Source organism: Hemitrygon akajei, unplaced genomic scaffold (genome assembly GCF_048418815.1).
Source record: "Hemitrygon akajei unplaced genomic scaffold, sHemAka1.3 Scf000034, whole genome shotgun sequence".
Classification (NCBI taxonomy): Eukaryota; Metazoa; Chordata; class Chondrichthyes; order Myliobatiformes; family Dasyatidae; genus Hemitrygon; species Hemitrygon akajei.
Window position 1 is genome coordinate 616746 of NW_027331920.1, and position 14572 is coordinate 631317.

Here is a 14572-nt window from a genome sequence, read left to right on the forward strand (position 1 = left end):
GCAGAGAAATCTTCGTTGGAATGTTTACTTCTATCAGAGCAACAAATAAAATTATTACAAAACCTTTAATAATAATGTGTCCTATTGTCATTTTGTACCAACATGTGGTGTATCCCATATTTCTGCATGTGCTGAACTACAAGGGGTTAACAACATCTATTTCTGACTGTAATTAATCTGATTTGTGATGCGCAATAATTTTCTTTGTTCTGCACAGCCTGCTCAGAAGAACATCAACCTGAACGTTTATTTGCAGCATGCTTCGCAATATTTTTGAGTGTTTAACTACGTTATATGTATGTATTACCTCCATGCGTGATATTTTAACAATTATATTTATTTATTCTGCTCTTGGCAGTATACGAGATCAGAAAAAGAAGCAGCTGTGTAAAGCTGTAAGTGATGGAGACTCGATATTTTTATGTTCCCCAGTGTGTTTCATTATCTGCATCATTGAACACAAGCTGCACCTCTTTTCAAATTGTAGGTTCTTTTTCCACTACTCCACAGAAAATGTCCGGAATTATTTCTGTGTAGGTAAACCTAATAGAACAGACGTAAGGCGCTCCAACCGAACACTAGCCTGCAAGTTACACCTGAGCATGCTGTAGCCCCTGCTTACTGATGTACACTGGATATGGTGGAAGACCTTGTAGCAGAGTCACAGACTGACTGTGTTCCCTGCCTATGCCCGGGTTCGGGTCGCCTTATCTGCCTTGTAGAGGAACTTGCTGTGGGAGGTGTATGGAGACACTGATCATTTGGGGAAGAGGGACACAGAGTGGCAAATGGATTACAATACAGATATGCACTCTCTGATGAGGCTGATGAGAGCTGGACTGTGCACATCTCTACTCACATCATTCTACAGGGACACAGTCGGCTACACCGAGCCTCAGTGTGTCCCTCAGCATGTACTGCCGCAGCCTGAAATGTGGTAGTAGGAGAAGGGGGAAATGGCTGGTTTGATGTTTCACGGGATATTAACACAGAACCGTTAAAGGTGCCTGCTCCACCTTTTCCCAGTCCTTTGCCTTCTTTCCCTCCACCGGACATGACGCTGCTTCACTCAGATGGCTGCTCAGTGACAAACTGACTGCTGCTGTCTCCTGTTATACCCAGAGCCTCGACCTGCCCGAGGAAGGTGCGGAGAGACAGACTTGGGAGGAGACAGAGTCAGAGTGACGAACTGCTGAGAGCGGCCCTTCATCTTCCAGCTCCACCTGAACTTTAACACATCCACCAGTTTCCAACGGTACATGTACAACAGAACTGAAAGGCAGCGCTCTCGTCAAACTCTCTCACACTCCGGGTCCACACTGAAGGATTCCCTGCTTTTACTGATCCCGGCTCTGATCCAGAATTTTAAGGAATAATTTCCCACTCTGCAAAGAAACACTCGAGGGGTCGGTAAAAGTGACGGCAATCCATCCCTGGGACCGAGAACAGTGCAGCGCGTCCTCCTCAGACACAGCAGCCGGAGGGCGATGGTACAGCTGGTCTCAGTGAGTGACGGGAATCCTTCCCTGGGACCGAGAACAGTGCAGCGCGTCCTCCTCAGACACAGCAGCCGGAGGGCGAGGGTACAGCTGGTCTCAGTGTAAAACCAGATTGCGAGGAGAAAATGAAATATGGTCGCAGGAAGGAGCTGCATATACAAGCAGATCTGTGATATTAGAGCCTTCTACAGCACAATTGAAGGGATTCCGGAAGCTAAACCGGACTGGAGCCTCACTGAATACAGAGATAGCAGAACATCGCTCGAACAGGTGATCAGAAAAGACAAAATGGGACATAAACTGTCCTTTGTGAGCAGAATCAAGAATAATCTCAAGGTATTTTAACCTTATTCCTTGGAGCGTATGAGAATGAGGGGAGATTTAACAGCGGTATACTAAATTATGAAGGGTATAGATAGGCTGAATGAATGCGTTGTATTGTGAGAAACGTGTTTGATCTTACAGCTATCGCAGGGAGATGGTTGCAGGCTGACCGGGAAAGGGACCTCAGTGTTCCAGCACTGTCCAAAGCCCGGATGCAAATGGAGTAGAGTTGGACATCCTAACTCCAGCAATCCAATCCCACAAAAACCCGGAGTCTCAGAAGCTCCAAAGTCTTCATCTCTGAGAAAGGATGTATCCAGCACGAAGACTAGCTGCACCTGGGGACAGCGTGAAAGACTGGCACAGCACAGAGAACTCGGGGCAGTGGTCTGTGCCCCAGCGGGCATGATGTGCGAAACTGACCACCGTCTGACTGAGAGACATAGAGCAACAGATTCCTGTTTAATCTCTGCCCTCTCACAATCCGGTGCCCTGTAGTAGCGGATTCCACATCCCTGTTTCTCCATTTAGTGTCTCTATGCATCCGCACTATCTGCGAACTTCCTTGTTTCATGCACCTCTCTAATATTGCTCCTCATTCTCCCACATTCCAAGGAAAACGATCCTAAACTGTTCATAACTCAGTCATTTGTGACCGAACAATGACCTTGCAAACTTCCCCTGCCTTATTTCCAGCTTAATGACATCTTTCCTGAGACAGTGTGACCAAAACTAAACACGATATTTCAATGTAGACTTACATCTTATACAACTGCAATATAGCACCCCGATCACTATCCTCTGTGGATTGAGTGATGAAGGCAAGTGTCCAAATGTTTCATTATCAACTTGTCAGTCTTTGACCCAATTTGAGACCCTGTCAGCTCATTGAGTGAAAGGCAACAAGGTGCCACATGAAAGGCTGATGCTCAACACCGGAAATCACAAGACGAGTTCACAAGAATAAAAGACTGGTTTTTACATAGAAGACAGAAACTCAGTTAACAGGTTTGTTTCAGGATTGGAGGATGTAACCACTGGAATATACACGGATCAAATCCACCCTCAATTACATACTATCAATATTAAAAATTTGGTGGAGTGGGCGGAAGTTGGGTTGGTAATGGGTTTTCTAAGGGAGCAGGGGTAAGTTCAGGGCCATCAATTATTTACAATCGATATTATTCACCCGGACGAGGGGACAGAGTGTGAGGTGTCCAAGGCTCTGTCAATGACATAGAATGTGGTGGGGGTAATGTTGTGATGGGACATTTGTTCTCTGCCACAGGATATAGAGACGCTGGGTAAAAGAGAGAATACTTGGAAAATGGAGTTTAACGTGGTAAACAGCGATGGCGTGTTCAGTATTTGAAGGAATCAAAACGCGGACAATTATTTATGTGGCGAGAAACAGCACATGATTCAAGTCCAGAGGGGTCCAGGTGTTCTCTTGTACAAGTTACACACAAACAGCAGACATGTGCATAGAACGGTTGATGGACATTTATTTCTGTGTGATTCGTGCAGAGAGACGGAGAAGTGTTGTTACAGTGTCAGACAAGTACACAGCGATGGAGTTTGGGAAGGTAAAGCAGGCCAGGACATACACAATGTCCTGTGAAGTGTTAGTGAACAGAGAGACCTTGGGATACAGGTACATAGTTCCCGAAAAGTCACAGCACAGATTGTCATGGTTGTGAAGTAGGTGAACAGCATGCCTCCCTTTGGCAGCAGAGGAGTTGCATTACAGTTGCACAAAATATTAATTAAATCACAGCTGCAGTAACCTGTGCAATTCTGGTCAGTACAATAAGGAAGAAGTGATTAAGCTGGAAAGGTGAAGAAAAGATTCACAGAAATGATGCCTGGACTGTGGTCTTGTGTTACAGGTAAAGATCAGAGACTCTGGGGCTGCTTTCGCTGGAGTGAAGGAGGCTGAGGGGGGACCTGACCGAAGTTTATAAATCTATGCAGTTGTAGATAAGGGAAACAGTCAGAGTCATTTTCCCAGGGTGGAAATGTCAAATTCAAGAAGGCTGCCTTTACAGTGACAGGGTGATCATTTAAAGATGGTGAACAGGGCAAGTAGTAGATCGGTTTTATTTACAGAGTGGTGGGGCCCGCTTTGGGCTGCCATGGGGAGTGATGGAAGCAGATATGATAGTGACATTGAAGAGAGAGAAGAGATTCCGGTTAATGTGGCATTGTGTTCAGCACAGACATCGTGGGAAGAAGGATGTGTTCCTATACTGCAATGTTCAGTGTTCTGAGTGAGCCTCAGTGACAGAAAATTATTTAACAGGGGGCACCGACAGGGGTATCTGTGGCAGCTAGTCAGATCCTCAAGAGTGTTAGAGAACAGACAGACCAAGGATTACAAGTACACAGTGCTCTGGAAGTGTAGGTAGGGTGGTGAAGAAGGTATTCATCAGTTAGAGTTTGGAGCAGAGGAGATGGGTCTTCATGTTGCGACAGTACAGGTCATTGGTGTGACCACAATGTATTGTGGGCAGTTCTGGTGGCTCGTTTATAGGATGAAAATCACTGAGCTGGGAAAAGGCAGAATGTTTTGAAAGGGGAAAGATCAAAAGGACACTCGGGCAACTTCTTCCACACAGACAGTGGTGGGTGTATAGTACGAGCTGCCAGGAGAATCTGCAGAGGAGACATAATCACAATGTTTAGCAGACATTCGGACAGGTGAATGGATCGGAGAGGTTGAGATGGATATGGACCAAACACAGGTTAAATGGAACTCTAGGATACACACCTTGTTTAAGTTTTAGATGTTGTGAAAGAGACTGCAGCCATTCACTGTATCTGCCATGTCCCTCAGAGTTTATACACTTCTATACGCTCCACACTCAGCTTTCTACATTCCGGGAACACAGACCGAGGCTTTCCGGTCTCTCCTTGTAACTCAGTCCCGGTCGCTCCTTGTGAATCTTTACTGCACCCTCTCCCGCTGAATCACATCCTTTCTGTTGCTGAGCAACAATCCAACTACGGTCTCAACAAAATATTGTATAGTTGTGAGGATACATCCTAACTCTTGTATTCAGTGCCCTGACTGATGAAGGATTCATGCCAGAGGATTTCCTCACCACCCTGTGTACACTGTCTCCACTTTCAAAGACCCACAGACTCATGGACCATTTATCTAAATAAATAAATGAAGAAGTATAATGTTTTGGTGTTATTGATTTAATTGTATACTCTTTATCTAGATTTAGGATATTGGTGATCTGATCACATTTAGATCATATTTATGCAGAAATAGAGAAAATCCTACAGGATTCACAAATTTCTCTCACATCTCCATCTCTGTTGTGAGCCATTTGTCACTCTGGCCCTTTCCCCTAACTGATCAGGATCTCCCTGTAATCTATGCGAACATTCCTCACTGTAACCAACATGTCCGAGCTTACTGATGAAGTGTTCTGCATTTGAATGCAAATACATTCTTAAAATAGCGAGCGACAAGACTCTCAGCTCTGCCCGCTGGAAGACATCACTAGTCCCCCGTCTGCTTTCTGAGAAACAGTTTTATTTACCTCTTCAAAAACCTCTGTAGATCCATTAACCACAACTTCCCGCAAACAAAGCCACGCTGACTCCTGCCAATCAGACACTGTCCATCCAAATACAGGTGATTCCTGTCCCGCAGAATCCCCTCCAGTAGCGTCCGAAATACTGAAGTCAGGCTGACTGACCTGCAGTTCCCAAGCTTGTCCTTGATAGCTCTTTAAACAGTAAAACAACATTAGCCACTCTTCAGTCACTGGGGCAACCTTCAGTGGACCTCAACAATCTTCTCTGTCCTTCCACAAAGCAGTGTGTCAGACCCTGATGATTCCCTCAACTGAATGCAGTGTAGGCTGCTAATAACTGCTCGCTGGTAATCTGAATGTCCTCCAAATCAAGTCCACGAGTTTGCATTATCCATTCAGCAACCATGATATTGCACTCAGTAAACACAAAGTAGAAATCATTGATTGATTCATGATCCCACCCATTCCCTGTGGCTCAAGACATGGAGACCCTGCTGTTCACTATGGGGCCTCTCTCTCCGAAGCCGCACTGTTACTCCTAACATAGCTACAGAACCTCTTGGTACTTTCCTGAATACCTGATCAATCACATAACATTGGCCTGTCCTCCTGGTTTCCCTCTTAAGAGTATTCTTAATGAATTTTATTTTTATCAGGTGATTTGCCCGAACCTGCTACACCCTGTGTATGCTTCCTTTATTTCTTGACCCGACCTTTATATCTCTCATTGGCCAAGGTTCCCTCAACTTGCCAGGTTATCCTTCACTCTAAAAGGAACATGCTTCTTCTGGACAGCTGCAATCACACTCATATAAAAAAAACTCTCAATTGCCATCTGTTCATTTTCTTTCATACAGATTCTCTCACTCCCCCTCTACTAGATCCAGTCATATCCATTAGATGTCATCTTTTCTCCAGAATAGATTCCTGAACTCTGAACTTGACCATGCATTCCCATAACTATTTTCAAACCAATAGAAAGAATTAAGAAGCTATTATCAAATACAAGGGTAAGTCGTGGGAACACGAAACAATCCTCATAGAGGAATCAGAATAGGAGAGAGTGGGCAGTTTCAAGTTCCTGGGAGTTAGGATCACTGAGGATCTATCCTTGTCCCAAAATGACAATGTAACTGTAAAGAAGACAAGACAGCAGCTATATTCCATTAGAGTTTGAAAAGATGTGATTTCTCAATGTGCTGTGCAAAATGCACACCAGCCGCAGCCCTGAAGACCTTCGCGCCATGCTGCTTTCATCTTATGAGAGACGGCGCACCACACGATCAAATTTATCTGTGCCTGATCATGCTTTCTCTATGCCCAATGCGAGAATCTGCACACTGGATAGAAACTTCCTTCACTGTTGTCAGAATTGGGATCAGCCTTCCAGATGCTGTGATTGGAAACATCTCCGACGATGGGGTCCAAGCCTTCAACGGTTGAGTGCACAAACTCCTATCATCTTTGAGAGGGAAGTCACATGCTTCTAAATAAGCCATCATGAAAGGGACCAGGATGGCAATGCTTGGTTGTTGGTAGGTAGGGGTTAATACTTGACTTTCAGGAACACTTGTGAGTTATGTTCCGACTGGACTTAGTCCTTAAACTGCTGGAGAGCAGTGCTGAAAGAACAGGTGCTGTTTTCTCCCGGTCGGGATTTGTTTTTCTTTCCAAGTGCTCCTGCCACATTTTGTCACACTGCAACCTTGTCTTTCAATCTCTTTGAATTATTGAGGGCAGCAAGTGTATAAGCGTCTCTATCCAGCAGACCTCATCATGATCATCATGACTCCAGTATTTCTACTATTCGTTTATGTTTCTTAATCGTGCACATGATTTTTTTGTATTTTATCACTGAGCAGCAGTGAACCATCTGATTGGCCTACCAGAGTTCTCTTTGAGAACTAGTAACGGAAGTCGCTCAAAAACCTCTCTCAATGTACAGTGAAGAGTATTCTAACAGGCTGATTCAGTCTTTGGTGGGGATGGGGGCAATTACTACGCAGGACCAAAATCAGCTTCCAGAATTAGTAAAATTAGTCAGCTCCATCTTGGGTCCGAGCCTCCGTAGGATCCAAGACATCGTCAAGTAGTGATGCATCAGAAAATCGACGCCAATAATGAAGGACTTCCATCACCCAGGACATGCTCTCTTCTCATTGTTAAAGGCAAGAAAGAAATACAGAAGCCTGAAGGCGTACAATCAGTGATTCAGGAACAGCTTCTTCCCCTCTGCCATCCGATTCCTAAATGGACATTGTATCCATGAACACTACCTCACTTTTATAATATATATATATATATATATATATATATATATATATATATATATTATATTTGTATTTGCAGCATATTTCATCATTTAAATATGCATATATACTTACTGTTATTGTTTTACTTGTTTTGTTTTTCCCTTTCTATGTTTTCATGTATTGGATGAAACTGCTGCTGGTAAGTTAACCAATCAGAATCAGGTTTATTACCGCTGGCATGTGTCGTGGAATTTGTTAGCTTAGCAGCAGCAGTTCACTGCGATACATAGTATGGAAGGAGAAAACAAAATAAAATAATAATAACAATTATAGTGTCCAAGGTTTCAATGCCCGTTCAGGAATCGGATTGCAGAGGGTAAGAAGCCGTTCCTGAATCGATGACTGTTTGCCTTCAGGCTTCTGTAACTCCTACCTGATGGTAACAGTTTCCAAATTTCACAACACATACAGGTGATAAAAAAACCCGGTTCTGATTCTGATACAAGTGATTCTTGATCAGCTTGTTGAGTAGGCTGAGGAATGGCAAATGGTGTTCAGTCCAGATGAGTGAGGTGTGGCAATTTGTGAAGTCATAACAGAGAAGGACTTTGTGATCTCAGCACTGTCTGTCACAGAAACATTACTCCCCTCCATTGACTCCAGCTGCATTTCTAGCTGCCCCTGGAAAGCAGTTAACATAAACAAAGACCCTTTCCACCCCGTCATTCTGTCTTCTCACACCTTCCATTGGGCAGCAGACATAAAGGAGTGAGAACACACAGCACCAGGATCAAGGACAACATCGGTCCTAATGTTTCTTAATTGTACGCTGGATTTTTGTATTTTACAGCACTTTAAAAAGTATTCATACCCACTTTCGAAGTTTTCATGTTTTATCGTTTTACAACATTAATCCACAGTGGTTTTATTTGGCTTTTTGACACTGAATAACAGAACGACGATTTCGTGTCAAAATGAAAGTGATGTCTAAAAAGTGATATTCACCCCTTGAATATGACAAACCAAATAGTCACTGGTGCAGTCAATTTGTTTTAGAATTCATATAACTAGTTAAATGGAAATCACGGTGTGCAGTCTGGATGCTTCAATTAACTGTCGTAAAAATGCCAATTGCTGTTGCGTCAGTGTCTTATGTACTCTTCCATTTTTATACTCCATGAGCAACTCATTTGTTCCGGTCTGCTTATACCAGCAGTGAACCTCCTTTTATATCTTCACCAGGGCCTCAACATCTAAAAGGACCTAAGATGTCTACATCTTTCAACTTTACCTTTTATTCAGTCTGACATATATAAGAATTTTACTCCAAAGTTACACTTTTTGAAGCTTCCCACTTCCCAAGTGCACATTTGCCAGAAAACAGCCTGTCCTAATCCACACGACAGATTACATCTGATTCCATTAAAACTGACCTTTCTCCAAGTTAGAATCTCACCCCGCACACCAGACCTAACTTTATGCGTATTTACCGTGAAACAAATGACCTTGTGGTCACGAGATGCAAAGTGTTCTCTACACAAACTTTTGCCACTGCCCTCTCTCATTCTCTAATCGCAGATCAAGTATCGCACTCTCTCCAGTTGCAGTTATTTCCATGTTCATAACAAAATTGAATCTAACTCAGTTCCTCAATGGCCTGCCAAATATCAGTCAAAGAACTATTTCGGAATGCCACCGAATAATTGGTCTCCGGATATGTCCATCTATTCCCATTCACGCACAGTGACCTCACAGTCTGACGATTCTGGCCACAAACCCATCAAATGCGTCATCCAAGTCACTGAGAAAGAGGTTAAAAAGAAATGGTCCCTGCACAGTCACTTCTGGAAAACCACGAGTAACTGGAAGTCCACCAGAAAGGTTTTACTTTGTTCCCAGTCTCTGTGATAGACAGCAGCTGACAGATGTGTGTAAGGGAACATCTTGGGAGCTGCACAGAAGGGACGATTTGTACCTGAACTGCAAGGGAGCTAATATCCCACTATAACACCAACCTTATGTTTCTTGCGATCTACGATCTCTCTGCAAATTTGTTCCTCTAAATCCGTCGGGGTGTTGGGTTCTCCGTAATACAGCCACATGAACGAGGTCATAGCTTTTTTTTGTATTCATCGGTTCCACGCAAAACGCATCATTAGACGATTTTTCCAGTCTGGCCTGACTGCATTGCCATGGACTCCAATCTTGCTAGGAATTTCCAAATACACCATATCTACTGCATCTCATTTGTCTATGAGCTTGTAATTACCTCAAACATTGTAGTAGGTCTTTATCAGGCTGGATTTTCCTTTCAGGAACCCATGCTGCCTTTGGTCTATCTCGTCATGTGCCTCCAGGTACTCCATGATCTTATCCCTAACAATCGTTCCCAACAAATTTCTAAACACTGGTGTCAGGCTAACGGGTCTATAGTTTCATTTATGCCGCCTTCCACCCTTCTTAAATAGCAGAGTAACATTTGCAATTTTCCAGTCATCTGGTACTTCGCCAGAACCTTCCGATTCTGGAAAGATCATTATTAACGCCTCCGCAATCTCTCAGCTGCTTGGTTCAGATCCTGAGCGGGACAAGGTGCCGGACATGAGGCTGCTGAACAAACAGGGAAGATTCCAGCATCTTCTGACTAGCAGAATGCAAAGTGTCTGAATTAAGGGAGGCTTTTCTCGTTTGGCTGCCGTGACTGGTGTTGTTCGACAGACGTCTGTGTTGGGACCGATCGCTGCTACATTATATGTCAGTGAATTGGATGATGGCTTTGCGCAGGGTTTGCAGACGATATGAAGATAGGTGAAGGGGCAGGTAGCTTTGTCGCAGGGTTTGCAGACGATATGAAGATAGGTGAAGGGGCAAGTAGCTTTGTCGCAGGGTTTGCAGACGATATGAAGATAGGTGAAGGGGCAGGTAGCTTTGTCGCAGGGTTTGCGGACGATATGAAGGTCCGTGAAGGGGCAGGTAGCTTTGTCGCAGGGTTTGCGGACGATATGAAGGACGGTGAAGGGGCAGGTAGCGTTGCCGCAGGGTTTGCGGACGATATAAAGGTCGGTGAAGGGGCAGGAAGCTGTGTCGCAGGGTTTGCGGACGATATGAAGGTCCGTGAAGGGGCAGGTAGCTTTGATGAAGCAGAGAGGCTGAAAAGGGATTCAGCCACCTGAGGAAAAAGAGGAAAGAAATAGCAGATGGAATACAGTGCCAGGACGTGCATGGAGATGCACTTTAAAAGACAGCCCAATGATCCAAAAATCTGAAGCTCTCCCGCCTGCAGCAGCTCCATCGTCACACGTTAAACTGTATAATCTTCATACTTCTGATTTCACTGGTACAGTGGCACGGGTAGCAATTATAAGGACACAGCCCTGTAAATCCCGCCATTTAACTTTGAACACATCCCCCGAACTCACTTTAAAGAATATTGACACTCTTCCTACCCATGACATTGGTACCTATATGGACCACAGCATCTAGCTGTACAGCCTTCACAAGACCATAAGAGTCTGGAGCAGAATCGGGAAATTTGACCCATTAAGTCTGCGTTTTCATCGTGGCTGTTCCATTTTCCCTTTCAGCCCCCATCTCCTGCCCTCTCACCGTCTCCCTTCCTGCCCTGACTAAACAAGAATTCATCAACCTCTGCCTTAAATATTCTGAATGACGTCTCTGGCAAAGAATAGCACAGATTGACAACCGTGACTGACAAGAGAAGTCGAAGTCAGCATCAGAGAGGGAATAACATACAACAAAAATAATTCCAGCAGTAGCTGACTAGCAGGCGACGAAGAATGGGAAGAGAGGGGCCTTTTCCGGCTGGCTGCCAGTGAGAAGTGTTGTTCGACAGACGACTGTGTTGTGATAATTCTTTCACGTTATATGTCAATGATTTGGATGATCTAATTGATGGCATTCTTGCAACGTTTGCAGCCAATACGGAGATGGGTGGAGCGACAGATAGTTTTAAGGACGGAGCGTGGCTGCAGAAAGACTGACAGATGAGGAAAATGGACAAAGAAGTGGCAGATGGAACGCAGTGCCAGGAAGTGTATGGTCATTCACACTTGTAGAGGAAATGAAAGGGTTGAGTACTTTCTAAGTGGAGAGAAAATGCAAAACACGGACAAGCACAGAGAACTGGGACTCGTTGTGCAGGATTCCCTCAAGGTTATTTCAGAGTTCGAGTGTGTGATGAGGAAAGAAAAGGCGATATTAGCATTTATCTGAAGGTAGCTACAATGCAAGAGCAAGGATGTAATGTAGCGGCTTTATAAAGTGCTGGTGTGGCCTCAAACGGAGTATTGTGAACAGGTTTAGACCGCTTATCTTCAGAAGGATGTGCTGAAACTGGAGAGGGTTCAACGAGGTACACGAACATGATTCCAGATTCGATGGCTTTCGGTCTGCATTCAGTGGGATTCAGAAGAATGAGGGGTGACCCGATTGAAACCTATCGAATGGTGAAAGTCTCTGACAGAGTTCTTGTGCAGAGGATCATACCTCTGGTGGGAGAGTGTAAGACTAGAGGACACAGTCTCGGAATGGAGGGGAATCCATTTAGAATCAGAGCAAGAGGAATGCCTTTAGCTAGAGAGTGGAATTCATTGTTACAGGCAGCAGTGAGTGCAGTCCATACGTATATTTAAGGGAGAGGTTGACAGATTCTCGACTGCTCAGGGCATGAACGGATATGAAGAGGAGGATGGAGATGGGGGCCAGTAGCGTACTGTAAATGAATCAGTCATGATGAAATGGCGGAGCAGACGCGATGGGACAAATCAGAATCAGAATCAGAATCAGAATCAGACTTTAATCGCCAAGTACCTATGCACATACAAGGAATTTACTTCTGGCAGATGTTGTCTCTCTGCTCATAACAATAATAATGATAAATATAAATGAAAATATAGATTATACATACAGGTAGTGCAATCCAGGTAATAGTTAGCCGACAGTTAACCGGCAGTTAACTGTTCAGCAAAGTGACCGCAGTAGGGAAAAAACTTCTCCAGTGCCTATTAGTCTTAGTCTGGAGGGATCTGAAGCGCCTCCCAGACGGAAGCAGATCAAACAGTCCGTTCGCAGGATGGGAGGAGTCCTTTATGATGTTCCCCGCCCTCTTCTTCAACCTAATTGGCCTAATTGTGCTCCTGTATCTTATAGTTTAATGGGCTCAATCAGGGCAGATCAATTTCCAATTAGTGACAAGACATCGCATCGACCCTTGTGGAAGTCGAGTCCGGAAACTGCAGGGGCCTTAGCCTGTCTCCAGGAGAATTTAAAATGTCTTTAGACACCTGTGAGGTGCTGTAGATCAGCTTCAATTGTTCAAGAAAGGCTCTGACGATGAGCCAGGAAAGTAGAGGCGGATGAGCCTGACACCAGCCGTTAACTTATTGTCAGACATTCTAAGGGACAGGATATAGAAGTATTTCAAATGTATCAGATGTTTCAAATGTGCACTTAATGTAAGACAAATGGAAACAATATACGTCCTAAAATTCTTCTTTTCGCAACATTCCACGAAAACAGAAGATTACCGCAAAGAATGAATGACAGTTAAATGCTAGCACCCCAAATTCTTCCAAGTTCTCCCAAGTTCTCCCCACTCACACACGTAAGCGTAGAAATGTAACCATCTCCCGTCCCCCACCGGTTGTAGAAAGCATCGGCGCCCTCCACCGAGCAGAGAAACGTGCAGCAAAGCGTCAACAGGGACACAGACTTGCAGAACCCCAAAGACTACACGTTCACCCGGTAATTCAACATACCACGGTCCCCCACCCCTCTCTCTCTCTCTCTCTCTCTCTCTCTCTCTCTCTCTCTCTCTCTCTCTCTCTCTCTCTCTCTCTCTCTCTCTCTCTCTCTGTCTCCCTCTCTAATAAGGGAAACATGGGTGTCCCCGTTTCACAGCGACAGGGGGGACATAACAAACAGCTCGCTGGTGTAAGATGTTAAATGTCTGTTGTGTCGCTTGTTCCGAGCTCTGTGCCCGAGGAACTCGGGTCTCTGGGCACACGGCCAGCAGCCAGCTCGCTGATTTCGATCTTCCGTCTCCCACGACGCACTGATTTCCTGCAACAGCACCGACCTCAACTCCACCCGCCTCCAGAGCCACGAAATCCAGGAATACTGAAGGCGCTCTGGTGTTTTAGCCCTCGTCCTTGGTATATCGAATAACGGCCAGTCGTCAGACTCCGAGAACGGGTCCCATTCCCGCAAAGAACCAAAGTCAGTTTGTAATTCCAGGTCGGGGTCTTCAAAAGCAACATGAGAGGGAAAATAGAGATATTAAAATAGATCTAGCGCTCTTTCCGAAGTTGCAAACAATGAGTCGCCGTTAGGCGCCATCGTCCTCCTCAGATCCACGTAACTGTGGATTTCAATGGGAATATGGTAAACTGGATTTTCAGATGACACCTGGATACAGAGCAGGAGTGGCAGTGAGGGAGATTATCAAAACTTGGAGATGAGTTTAGCAGCTGGATAAATGGGCTGACGATTTTGCAGCTGGAATGTAATGAGGACCGATGTGAGGTGTTGCGCTTTGCCGGGAACAACAGGGTCGGACTCAGACAGTGACTGGTCGGGGATTGTGGTCCTCGGAGAGCAGAGGGATCCGGGAATACAGTTCCATAGTTCAGGGCAGGGTCATGAAGAGAGCCTTTGCCACATTGGCCTTCATGAATCAAAGTACTGAGTACACGAATTGCAATGTTATGTTGAAGTTGTAAAGGACGTTACTGAGGACAATCCTGGAGTATTGTGTGTAGTTTGGATCATAGAAAGTATGACCCTATAGTACAATGCAGGTCCTTCGGCCCACATAGCTGAGCTCAACCTGCCATTTCAATGGAGCTACCCAGGCTTACCCATAACCCTCTATTTTTCTAAGCTCCGTGCATCTATCCAGGGTCACCCATCTACACATAAGAAGTAT